Below are 13,067 nucleotides of genomic sequence, written 5' to 3' on the forward strand. Positions count from 1 at the left end.
TTTACAAATGAGAAGATGACAGAGACAGTTTGCTGCCTGAATAGTCACCGAAAACTCTTTATAATGTTGGAACATCATCCTCAGCCTTCAGGCCCAATATATTTTACAGACATATTTGTGAGGTAGGAACTATTGAGCATTTGCTTACCCTGTCTTGGCAGAGTTTGGCCTTTGACTCTGCATGCATCCAAGGTTGCCTTTTTTTTAAAAGGCAGAATTCTGTCTGTGGTAGAAAGGAGGACATTTTGTCCAGTGGCTTGTTTGCCACATTTGGACCTATCTCCATAAGGAGGTTCTTTGATGCTCATTATCTTCTTTGAGGTAGGCTGGGTGTTGCCAGAAGTTAACCTGTCTCATTGTAAATGTATCTTTGAAATACTAAAAACATCTTTAAATGCTATATTCTATATATCTCTGAGATTTTTGAAGACTTTATCTATTTTGTCTTATCTTTCTATAGAATCTGTGACACCTAGGATGTATATTCTTGTGATAAAAATAGACTAGCAATTATAATATAGTTTTGACTTGAAGATATAAAAATACTGCAAATAATTTCAAGAAAAAACATCTACTTTTTCAGTGCTGTATTGGTAATAACTTGGCAGAAAAATTGTAATTAGCACTACAATTACAATTACGGAAATACATCTAAAGCCAAAAATAAATCAAGTTTTATGAAATGCAGCATAAATTACATTTATATGTGTTTTATAAGTGTGTGGGTGTACGCACTCGCATGTATGTAGATGTTTTGTAAAAGGGAGAAGGCCAAAAAATTACCAAATATATTTATAAACTCTTTTGACAAATTTTAAAGAAGTACAGTTGTCAGCATTTTACTAAAATTTTTCTTAAATTAGTAAGTGACAAAAACACACATAATTAAGTATAAACAGCTACCTAACTGGATAGAAGATCAGCTCAACAAGAGGGAAATCATGTCTTGTACTATAAACCTAGCCAACTACCCATGGCTATTGAATTCATAGACCCTAAAGGAGAACTTACTACTACCACTTCCCTAAAACAGGAAAAGTCACACCTGCACTCTAAATATCTCACCTTATATCCACAAATAACTGTAGTTTTCACCTATCATCAAAGAAATCTCTCTTTTTTGTAACATATGGAGCCTGGCCCAGGCATATACAACTGGCTAAAATGCAGAAACCATCTTATTGTAGGGTATCCATCCCCAACTGGTACACCTACAATACAATCTTAGGGAATACTGCAGAAGAAGGGGCAGAAAGACTGTAAGAGCCAAAGGATCAGGAATCTACTATTAAATATTGTCTTCTAGAGTATGGTAGCCTGAGGACCATGACATCACCTATGAAATATTATTTTATATAAATGACATGAAGGTAGACTCAAAATATTATTATATTGTGGCACAATGACAATTAATACCCAACATGGATGTGGGAATTCTCACAAGGCCCTATCCCTAGATTAAGAACTACATGCAATTAATAGCTGTTAAAACTGTGAAAATCAGTTACATGGCTCTAGAATTTAGATGTACTAGAAATTCATTCATTAAATCATAAAGTAGATGTTACAAATGTGTCTCATCAGTAACAGAACTAAGTTTTTAAGTGGATAAAAATTATTGAATGTGTCCTCACAATAAAGAAGTTAAATAGCTCAACAATGTAGCCATTTGAGTATACACAGATAGTTCCTATTTTTCTGTGTAAGGGCTACTATATTCTTTAGAAGACCGATCTTAATAAATGTTACCTTTCATAAAAATTACTAAATGAAGTTTTAACAATGTATTTGTGATATCTGTATAATATTGTCTATGACTCCAACAGTTGCCCAAAGCAATTATGTGACTGAAATTTATTTTCTAGAGTCTAATTTTTTCTAAGTGTTTTGATCAGCAGTATGAATAACAAATACATAACACCTGTTCTTTTCTATCTCATTCCTGTATTAGATATCATTAACTGATCATAACACAAATTCTTAAGATTCAACCACAGAACATTTCTGGTGAACCAAATTTAAAGAAAAGTCTGTTCTGCTTTATATTTCATGCATTTATCTTTAATTAATGTACCAACTAAATTTATTATCTGTACATCTAGCATATAATAAGCCTATTTCTTTAATAACTACCCAAGAGTTACTTATTTACCTTCTTCTGCTCAACAGATTTCAATGGCTACTTTCTCCTTTCTACTAATTAAAATCTCATATTATTGAATCTTAAAATCTTTCATAATCTAGTTCCACTTATAATTATTCCCACACAGAAATGACATCCCAAATATGTCAAATTCTTCATATTCTCAAATATTCCTGTATTTTACCATGTATATGACTTTGTTACTTCTTTCACCACCCCAAACAACTTCCCTATCTTCTTGCTGGGGTAGGTTAAGATCCTAACCACTACTTTATTAATAAACTTCTTTTGTGTTTTTATAATGCTATTCACTTACTGTAAATGGCTGATGTACTTATTTACTGGTACATCTCATTTTACAAGTAATCTAAAAGGTGCTAAAAATTAAGGTATACATAAAATTATCATTTAATTTCCTTGTCTCCTAGAATTACAGAACACAGTAAATGTTCCTATAGGTGGAAAATGAGGATAGGTTAATACCGAGTCACTGAATCAGTGACGCTCCAGAGAGAGCCCAGACTTTCCCGTGTGATGTCAAAATGTTCATGGGTAACCTTCTTTTCTTATAACATAATTAAATAGCACTAGTAGTGGTATGTTATGACCAAGAACCAAGAGTATTCAACATTCTGAATTGTTCGTGATAATCTTTCACAAGAATTGTATTCCATATCAATGGTCACACACGACAGTTCTCTTGAGAAACGTTAATTGGATCCATAAATATTTAGATAATGCCTTTGTGCCAAAATTGTACATTTCAAGGTCTAAAATGTTAAATGGCATGGGCTAGGGAAATGGCTCAGTGAAACAAATGTTGCTGTAAATCTCCAATAACCACATAAGCTCAGGGAATATCTATGCCTGTGCTTTTAACCAGAATGTTGTGCAGTAGAGAAGGTGGATCCTAAAAGCTTGCTGGCCAGCCACATTAACTGAAATGGCAAACCTTTGGTAGAGAGATAGATGAAGACACCTGATGTCTTTAGGCTTGTGCTTACACAAGTCACGCACCTATACACACACACACACACACACACACACACACACATGAACGCACGCACGCACGCGGGCACACACACACACACACATGCACGCATGCGCGCGCACACACACACACACACACACACACACACACACACGAGATATATATGGCATTTACTGGTAGTATTTTAATGATCCAACTTGCTGGTAGTGTTCTCACTATTACTCTTTACAACTTAATGCCATTGCTCTCAAACTTTAACTTGTATCAGAATTTCTTAGAGAGACTGGGTATTTTGGATGACACTGTAACTCAGCCACTGAGGCAATAAGATCATGAGTTCATGACAAACCTGTGCTTCACAGTAATTTACAGACGATTCAGGGAGATGAAATAAAACACTATCTCAAAAATATCAAGCAAAAAGTCAGGTGTGGTGGCACATGCCTATAATCCCAGCACTTGGGAGGCAGAGGCAGGCAGATTTCGGAGTTCGAGGCCAACCTAACCTGGTCTACAAAGCAAGTCCAGGACAGCCAATGCTACACAGAGAACCCTTGTCTCAAGAAAAACAAAAACAAAACAAAAAACAAAAACAAAAAAACAAAAACAGAAAAGAAAAAATAACTAGCTAAAAGCTAGGAAAGTATCTGAACTAGAGAAATTTCTCTACTTCTCCTTTAAATGTGTACTCCTTTTTCAATCACTAATCTACATAAGTTGATTTAGCAATCATCATATTATGTTAAGTATTGTGAGACATGCAAGAAAAAAGCAAAGGATAATCCTTAAGAAGCAGAGAACTGCTTCAAGAAAGTTAGCATGCAAACTAATATTCTAACAGTAAAAATAAGAAACCAACAGACATTATATCTGAGATCAAACTTAAATCTTTCTAAACCATAGATCTTTTACAAATTGGTGTATGATCAAGGCATATTTATATAATGAAGGTCAGGAGATAAAACTCTTTTATATGTATCTGTCATTTTTTTCAATGGAGAAATATCTTAAGCTATTATGAGAAGCACTATATACTAGTCATAGTATAAGTAGTGACTGCTCACTTTATGAAGGTGAATTATAATAGTTTTTTCATAATGTCATTTCAAGTATGGAAGTAGAACTTTGTATATTAATTCAGGTGAGCTTCATTGATCTTAATCTGGCAAAATGAAATAGCCACTACATATATTATCTCTGCTATGAGCTATTTCAACCAACAATTTCTGACAATTCAGCTGTCAGTATGGAATCTATGGATTCATCAAGAAAATTACTCAATATATTTTCCTGATGTGCAGTAGGAAGAATTGAAATGACTATCAAGATGTTCTCAGTTAATTCTGGCAGGGTCTCAATACAGTAGCCAGGCTACAAAGTACTGCATTTAAAAAGAGATCCATTACACCAGTTTCAATGTCTCAAATAATCATATACCCTCAATTTCCATTCATAACTATATAAACTCATAAAAGAGACAAATTTTTGTGGTTTGTACAAGTAAAATTAATTTACTTGTTAAAAATTGTATATGTTACATTCATAGTGTTTTGCTATTTGTATTTGGCAGCCATGAAGAAAACAATTGTCCTATCTTGATGTGTCTAAAATTCTGCATGTAAATCAATATCTATCATATCCCATCATTATCAACTTAAAACATCTATCTAGACCTAAAACATCTTGCTGTAGGTAGTTTACTGTATATATGTGTAATAATATAAATGTATTAAAAATAAAAATGAAATTTAAGAAGGAAACACCATAAATATTGGGTTATAATTCAGAGTACACAATAAATATGAGTTCACAATAATAAAAATGTAAACCATAAAAAGGTGTGTATGTTTTAAACCATAAACCTCTGAACATTTTCAAAAGAAAATAGAAAAATATAATTTCTTTTTCTGAGTATTGTGTATGTAACAAAGCAAAAGTCCTTAATTTCTGCCTAATTTATAAGCAGATTTACTTTATTTTTAACTAATACATTGGCATGGGTAATATTCTAGTCACACCTTACTCTGAAGTTTCTATCATTAACCAAATAATTTTTTGTTTATTTTGTTTGAATTCTTTTTGCTTTTCCGTTAATTTCTTAGCAAAGATAAAAACAGAAAATAAAGTAAGCTTGCTCCATTATTGTAAACATTCAGCACTCAAAAAGCTCAACAGACTTATTTACATTTACTCTTTTATGTTTAGAATTTATGAGCTTAGGTGAGAGATGAAACAGGGCCTAAAATCTAGCTATACTCTGATTGTAAAGAGATGAGGCTTGATGTGGAACTATATTCTCTATAGAAGAAGTCTGCTCCTTTTCTTCACCTAAAAGCATATTTAATTCTTATATTTAAATTAAGTTTATTTATTCTCTTTACATCCTGATAGATAGCAGCCCCCCCTTCTCTACGCCTGGTCCCACCCTCCCAACCTCTTCCTCTTCCCTTTTTCTTCTCAGAAAAGAAGAGCCTCCCATCCCCCATATCAATCTACCCCAGCACTTCAAGTCTCATCAGGACTGAGTGCATCCTCTTTCACTGAGACTAGACAAGGCATCTCCCTAGGGCGAAGTGATCCAATAACAGGCAACAGAGCCCCTGTCAGAAATAGTCCCCATTCCACTTGATAGTATACCCCATGAAGACCAAGCTGCCAGTCAGTTACAAACGTGTCGGGGGCCTAGCTGAAACAAAAACCAAAGAACATGCATGGGCATATTTATTAATTCTCCAGGAATACTCCCAAGGGGCCTAAGTATGCTCAGATAAAGAGAAATCTATCTAATTTATTTTTCAAACAGGGGTGTACAATAGGCTGGCAACAATCTGCAGAGAAGCTTTTTATCAGTATTTTAGTATTATTGAACTATAATACTATACATCTTTAAGCTATTATTAACTATCTTCATTTTCCTCCCTGCATGTTTTATCTACTGAGATCATCCATTATGAGAAAAGATTGAGATTTACTATGTACAGAATCAGAATTATAGATAATTAGTATTTAACATATGTTTCTTGATTGTTAATCATGAACTCAAGGCAAGCCTGAGCTACCCCTTGGGTTCAGGGCCTGGCTAGGAGCATAAAGCGATGGCTGTATGCAAGAGTGAATATTTATGTTCAGCTCTTGAGACACTGGGTAAAAACTGGATGACAGCATTCATGTGTGATTCCAGTGCTCCTACTGAGATATAGCAGAGGGAGGGAGAAGAATCCTAAGAAGAGTGTTCCAACTATCCAGGTATACACAGAGGTAAACAGGATTCCTCGTCTCAAATAAAGTGTAAAGCATGGACTAGCACATGGAATTTTCCCCTGATTCATCCTTGTGGCATCACATTCACACAGACACACACACTTTAAAATATTAAGTAATAAATAATACATAACAAAATAAAATAGAATTATTACATTTTTTAAAATTGTACAATGACTTGAATAGTTTTCTACATAAGATACAGTAACTTTGAAATAAATTAAAAGATGCTCAAGTTAGGAAAATATGGTATAAATTAGTGAGGAGGTACTATTTCATACCTAGTAGTTTAGGTATATTTTGAAAGACAATCATTAAATTGTGTAAATCAACAATATTTATCATTTATAATGACTACTTTTTAAAGAAGAACACGGGGTAAATATTTATTATCAAATTCTAGTTATAATAACTAAATAGTATAAAAAGAACAACTAAATTGTCAAAAAAAAGTCCCCATAATACATTGCACTGGAACAAATGATGGAAAAACACTCAAAACTAAGAGACCAGTATTTGAAGAAAGCATATAAAAGCAAGAGGCTCTGGCCATATCTTTATTTATTTTCTTTCTTCTTCTTCTTCTTGTTTCTCTTCATGCCCCAACTATATATAACAAGTATAGCCTTCCCTGGTCCATCCTCATTAAACTGATAATTGCCTCAAAAAATTCTACTTAATCATTATTTCAAACCACTCAATCCTCTACTCAGATGCCCGATAAAATATCTTTTTCATTTTGTTTGTGGAGGTTTCCCCAGATGTTAACCAGCTAAAGTGGCCATCACATATCTTAAAATAAGATAAAAGCAAAGGCTGTATTTGTTTTCATTTTCTGTATTTGTAAGTCTGTATGTATCTAAAAATCAATTATATGAATTTTCTTTTTATATGTCAAATTATGGCAAGAAAAGATAGTCTGCTTCTGAGAATAATGAAGCAAAGGACATTGTAGTCCCTCTTTACAACAAAATGCTTATTCTACAGAAAAAGAGTGTGTAGTTCTAAAGATCACATAGAAAAAAAGTTTAAAAACATAAAATTCTAGTTGGCCAAGGTGATCTGTTGCGTTTTCCTGAAATGTATGTCTTCTAGCCAAATAAAATTGGTAGATTACATATGTTTTTATTCATTAAGATCTTCATCTCTTTGTATTTTATCTTGATATAATAAAGACAATTCTCTTAGGGTCAGAATAACTGAATATAATTTTAATCATCTGTCTAGAGCACTTGTACATCTCTCATTTTGAAATGCCTTATGCAAGGTAGACTGATGTTTTTGATATAATGCCCATGCCCCATTTGCAAGCTTGAGCATCTATTACTACTATTATGAAGCAGGCTCAAAGATTCAGATTACCTAAGAAGATGCATCTTTTAGTGTTTCAAATAAAGAAAAGCATATTTTAAAAGAAATCGCCATTATTAGAATTTGAATTTTCTTTATAAGGTTTTATAAAACTTCATTTAAAAAACTAGCATACCACATGTATCCTTTTGGATTCAGAAAGTATTATGCTTCATAAAAGTACTCTAAAGTTAGTATGCAATATTAGTTGAATTTGACACTACCAGTGAAGAAAGTAACCCAGAAAATGGGAAGACAGTAGGAAAATTATGAGACATTAAATAGTATAAAAGACTAGAAACTAAAAATAGAATGAGAATTAACTATACTAAGTGAGAGAACAGTTTTTACTCACAGAGTAAAAATGTATAACAAGGGTAGTATTATTTTCATTACTGCAAACAATAAAAAATATAATTTTAAATAAAATATTTAGAATTCTAAGTTTCTCCAGTTTATAAGTATAATTCAACTAATTGTCTGCAAAATAAAAAATTAAAATGTTTTAGCAACATTTTTATTTGGAACTTCAGTATCTTAAGCAATTCATTCTGACAAAATACAACAAATATGGTATAAAAAACACACATACACTAGTCCAGGAATCAGAAAAATCACACTGCTCACTTCCTGTTTGGTCCATTGGGCCACACACACACACACACACACACACACACACACACACACACACACACACACACAATTTTTCTTACCTTGACTAAATTACCAGTTTCTCTTGAATTAGATTTGTGTGTGTGTGTGTGTGTGTGTTGCATGTGCACAGATATATCCCTTTGCTCTCTGATTTCCCTTTGCAAATGGATAAGAAAGAACAAAAAGAAAAACATTATTTTTAATACATCATTATGTAAAATGAATCCTGAGCCACATCTTGGGTTTCAATGTATAACTTAGAGTATTACAGTGCTATAATAATAAAAAGATCATAACACTGGTATAAAATGACAACATTGAATAGAATAAAATGCAGGATCCAGAAATAAGTCAATGCACTTATAAGTTACATGATGTTTTAAAAGATGCAAACAATACTGGAGTAAAGACAGCAATCTTCAATAAACAGTACTGATCAAACTGGATAGCTATGTGTACAATAATTAAAATTTATCCTTAGCTCTAACACTGTATAAAATTTAACTTCAAATGGGTCAAAGACCTTGATATAAGACTTGATAACATGTCTTATAGAGTAGAAAATATGGAATATATTTTAAGTCATTGACACACAAAAAAAGATACTCTGACCATGACCCTGATAGCTTACACATTAAGACTGGCTAGCATTTACAGTACCAGCAGATGCTATGCATACTATAAAAAGAAAAAAGTCATTTCATACACATGAACCCTGGGTATGGAATACAATAATAACTCCTTTGGTGCAATAGTGGACGGAGATCATGTGAGTAACTAACCTGTAAATAAAACCACTGTGGGCCAAGAACCTTTGGCTAAATAAATCAAAGCACCTAGGATAGAACTTGTAAAAATTATTAAACTAACTCTTAATGAATTATCTGTATACCCATAGATTAATTACACCTTTCAATCTTCTCACATAAGCTACTGTTAGCTGGTGATAAACAGTGACCCACAATTGCTAACATGTAGAGAATAAGAGATTGTAGAATGCACAACCCTAAATAAAACAGGTGGGGCATCTTCTCCTCCAAAGACTAAGGGATGATTGAGAAAGCAGGGCCAGAATATGAAATCTACATATGAGAGATGACTACAAGGAAACTGTCACCTGGACACAAATGAGCAGGTACATATATGAACTCACAATAGTGGTGACAGTATGCAGAAGATCTCTTCAATTCCAAATCTGTACAAATTCTAGCATGAAGAGTGGAGCTGGTCATAAGGTTCCACTCCTAGTGGGGAAATCTATTGGCAACTGTCAATTACTAGAAAAGGTAGGATCAGTTTTTTTCCAAAAATGTAATCCCTATTAAGTAGAACAAACTCGGGCTGGAGAGATGGTTCAGAGGTTAAGGCATCTACTGCTCCTCCAGAGGTCCTGAGTTTAATTCCCAGCAACCACATGGTGGCTCACAACCATCTATATAAAGTGATCTGATTCCTTCTTCTGGCCTGAAGGTGTACATGGAAGCAGAGCACTGTATACATGATAATAAATAAATAATAAATCTTTTTTTTAAAAAAGTAGACCACACTCAAGTGAATTGGCATACATCCAAGAAGATTTTTGCCTCACAAGTTGGACTTGGGGAATAAAAATCATACAACATTGGATGTGTATGAATGAGAAGTGGATCTGAAAAGAATTGAAGGAAGGATAATCAACATAACCAAAACACATACAAAATTCTCAAAGAATAAAAATATATTTAAACCTCAACCTCTGTTTCAAGACGCTGCTGGATAGAGCTTCTCAGAAGACAACTCTGCTCGACTCCTGTCTCCAAGCCTAGCAGAGTATTGTTAATAGTTTCAGGAGCTGGTTCTCTCTAATGGGGTGATTGGGCCATGTGTAGGGAGCCTTGCGGAAAAGTAGAGGAAGGAGAAAAGGACCTGAAGATAATAGGAGCTTCACAAGAAGGCCAACAGAGCCAACTAACCAGGGCCCAGAGGGATATTCTGAGACTGAATCAACAACCAAGGACCCTGTATGGCCTGGACCTAGGCATTCTACACAGATGTAGCCGATGGGCAGCTCAGGCTTCATGTGGGGCCTCTAGTAAGGAGAATGGGAGCTCTCTCTGACATGGACTCTCTTATCACTTTCTCAATTACTTCCCCTGGCAGGACTGCCTTGCCAGGCCATAGGAAAAGAGGACAGACTCAGTCCTGATACTACTTCATGAGCTGGGGTGTATGGGAGGGGAGGAAATCCCCTTTTCTAAGGAATAAGGGAGAGGGAGGCAGGAGAGATGAGGAGGTATGGGGCTATGACCAAGATATAAAGTGAATGAATGAATGAACGAACAAACAAACATAAAAATATATTTTAAAAAATTGGCTTGTAATAGTACAGTAAAAGTTGGTTAAGCTACTTTCCTTTTCCCAGATGTTTAACTACAAGGTGGTTTTTCAACAGAACCACTCAGAAATTATAATTTTGCCATATATGCCAACAAACAGCTAAAGTAGATCTCATAAACTAACCGGTACTTTTTCAAGAAAACTGTAAAACAGTGTTTTCTTGACAAAAAAAAAGTCTTCTACTCACTTAATTCATTAATCTCATGTTCAAAAACAGAAAGGAAATACAAAAGAATGGAAGGAAGATGGCTAAGCAAGCATTGCACAATCAAAAAAAAAGAAATATATTTATGCTTGTCACATGATTCTTCACCAATTAATTATGACTATCCACAATTTAACATCAGATAATTTTACAAAAATCATGAATGAGGGATTCAGTGATATGCCTCAGTAGGTAAAGGTATTTACCTTAAGGCCTAAAACCCAGAGATTGATGCCAATAGCTAGTGTGGAAGGGGAGATCAACTTCCAAAAGTTGTCCTCTGACCTACACATGTGCACCACAGTACACATGTGCACGTAAGTAAACACACTCATGAGCACACATGCATGTACACACACACACACACACACACACAAAGCTAAATTATAATCAATAGTTCCTTTAGGTTATCTTAGCTATATGCATATAATAAATACATCCATGTGTATTGCACTGCTTTTATCAGTGTATTGAAGAATAATTTAACATATATGACGTACTTAATGCATAATTTAATTTACTAAGACCTTGCCTTTTAAAGCTCACAAATAAAGCAATTTCATATGCAATTACAACAGAATTTTATCTTGAGTGAAATACATATTGTTCTACCTTTCTGAAATGATCCATTATCCCTAAAGAGTACTTATTATCACTCCAGCCAGGGAAGCAGGTAGACTAATTACAGATTTTCTCCTCTCCCTCAGCTACTCAAAAAACAACCCTTAGTTTTATACCAGCTTTGTAATAGACCACTTGCTGCAGCCTCCCTCCTGTCCCACTCCCATCTCCAGGGGATTACATAGAACTACCTATTCAAATTTCCTTCCCCCAACATGATATTTTATCCCAGCCCCAAACTCAAACAGGTACTCTCTGAAATCTCACAGCCCACTTCAGTAAGTGATGCCAGTAGGCTAACTGAAGATCTTCACTTTTTCCTAAACGCCTCCAAATCCAATCTCCGGTCTCATCCAAGCTCATTCCCAGGGGACTAAGCAGATGCGGGGAAAATGTCATGCTTTCCTCTTTCCTTTGTACTTCTCAGTCCCTATAGCCTAGTCCATACCTATTCATAAGTGTCATCTCCCAATTCCTAAAACACGTTTTACCTGAAACTCCCTATCAGGATACAAGAACTGCCTACAAGCAACACACAGCCACCACATTCTCCTAAGAACCCGAGAGGATTTCACTAACTGAAGCCTAAATTGGCACAACTGACCCAAGACTTAGACTTTTCTTACTTCCCTGCTTGATTTTTCCTTGAGATTTATATAGATTTTGACTAAATTGAGATAAAATAGTTGACAGGACATTGGTGGTACACACCTTTAATCCCAACACAATGGAAACAAAGACTGGCAGAACTCCTGAATTCTAACCTAGTCTCCACAGGGCGTGACTCCCTGCTGATAAGATAAATTACTTGCTGAAACTGACTAAGATTTAAACTGAAAAGCTTTTCCTTAAATTTACTATGAAAGTTCCTTTTTCTTAATATTGGATTATATGTACTTACTGATCTAAAGGATGGATGCACATCAATCTGAGGTTTATGTTTTTTAAAAAAAAGTGATATAACTGTTCTAAAAAAGGCCAGCAGATCTCTTTAAAAGTGGAACGTCCACAAGAGAGAGAGATGGTGCCAAAGGGTAAATTGGCCTAAGAAATATTTTTTGTTGGTCAAAGTAAAAAGTAAGTTTAAAAGAGGAGACAGACATAAAGCCACATGGCTCCCAAGTCGAGAATGGGTGAAACAAAAACACCCGCAACAAATGTAAAAAGCCAGGTACAAGATACCTACAATATACATAAACTTTAAAATAAAATGAGAGTTTATATAAAGTTTATTTAAAGCATAATGTCTTTTTCTTCTGCTCAGGGCAACTGGCTTGTTTCTAAAACGGGAAGCATTTTCTCGGGAAACAGGTACTGGTCTGGTCTATACATCAGGCATCATAGAGCCTAACTAGAGAAGGACATTTAGAACTATACAATCTTGTTTTGATTTCAATATTATGATAATTGTATGTTCATTGTTAATGGTGATGTTATATTTCGTCTTTAAAAGAGGTCAAAATGAA

At 34.4% G+C, this 13,067-nt stretch overlaps 1 protein-coding gene across 3 annotated transcripts in view; it reads right to left on the reverse strand.

Annotated features, from left to right (window-relative positions):
- LOC311601646 (uncharacterized protein) overlaps positions 1-13,067 on the reverse strand; it is a 339,815-nt gene that overhangs the window by 302,132 nt on the left and 24,616 nt on the right. The gene's annotated exons all lie outside the window — the stretch shown is intronic.

This window comes from Acomys minous (assembly GCF_964271855.1).
Source record: "Acomys minous genome assembly, chromosome: 7".
NCBI classification, from domain to species: domain Eukaryota; kingdom Metazoa; phylum Chordata; class Mammalia; order Rodentia; family Muridae; genus Acomys; species Acomys minous.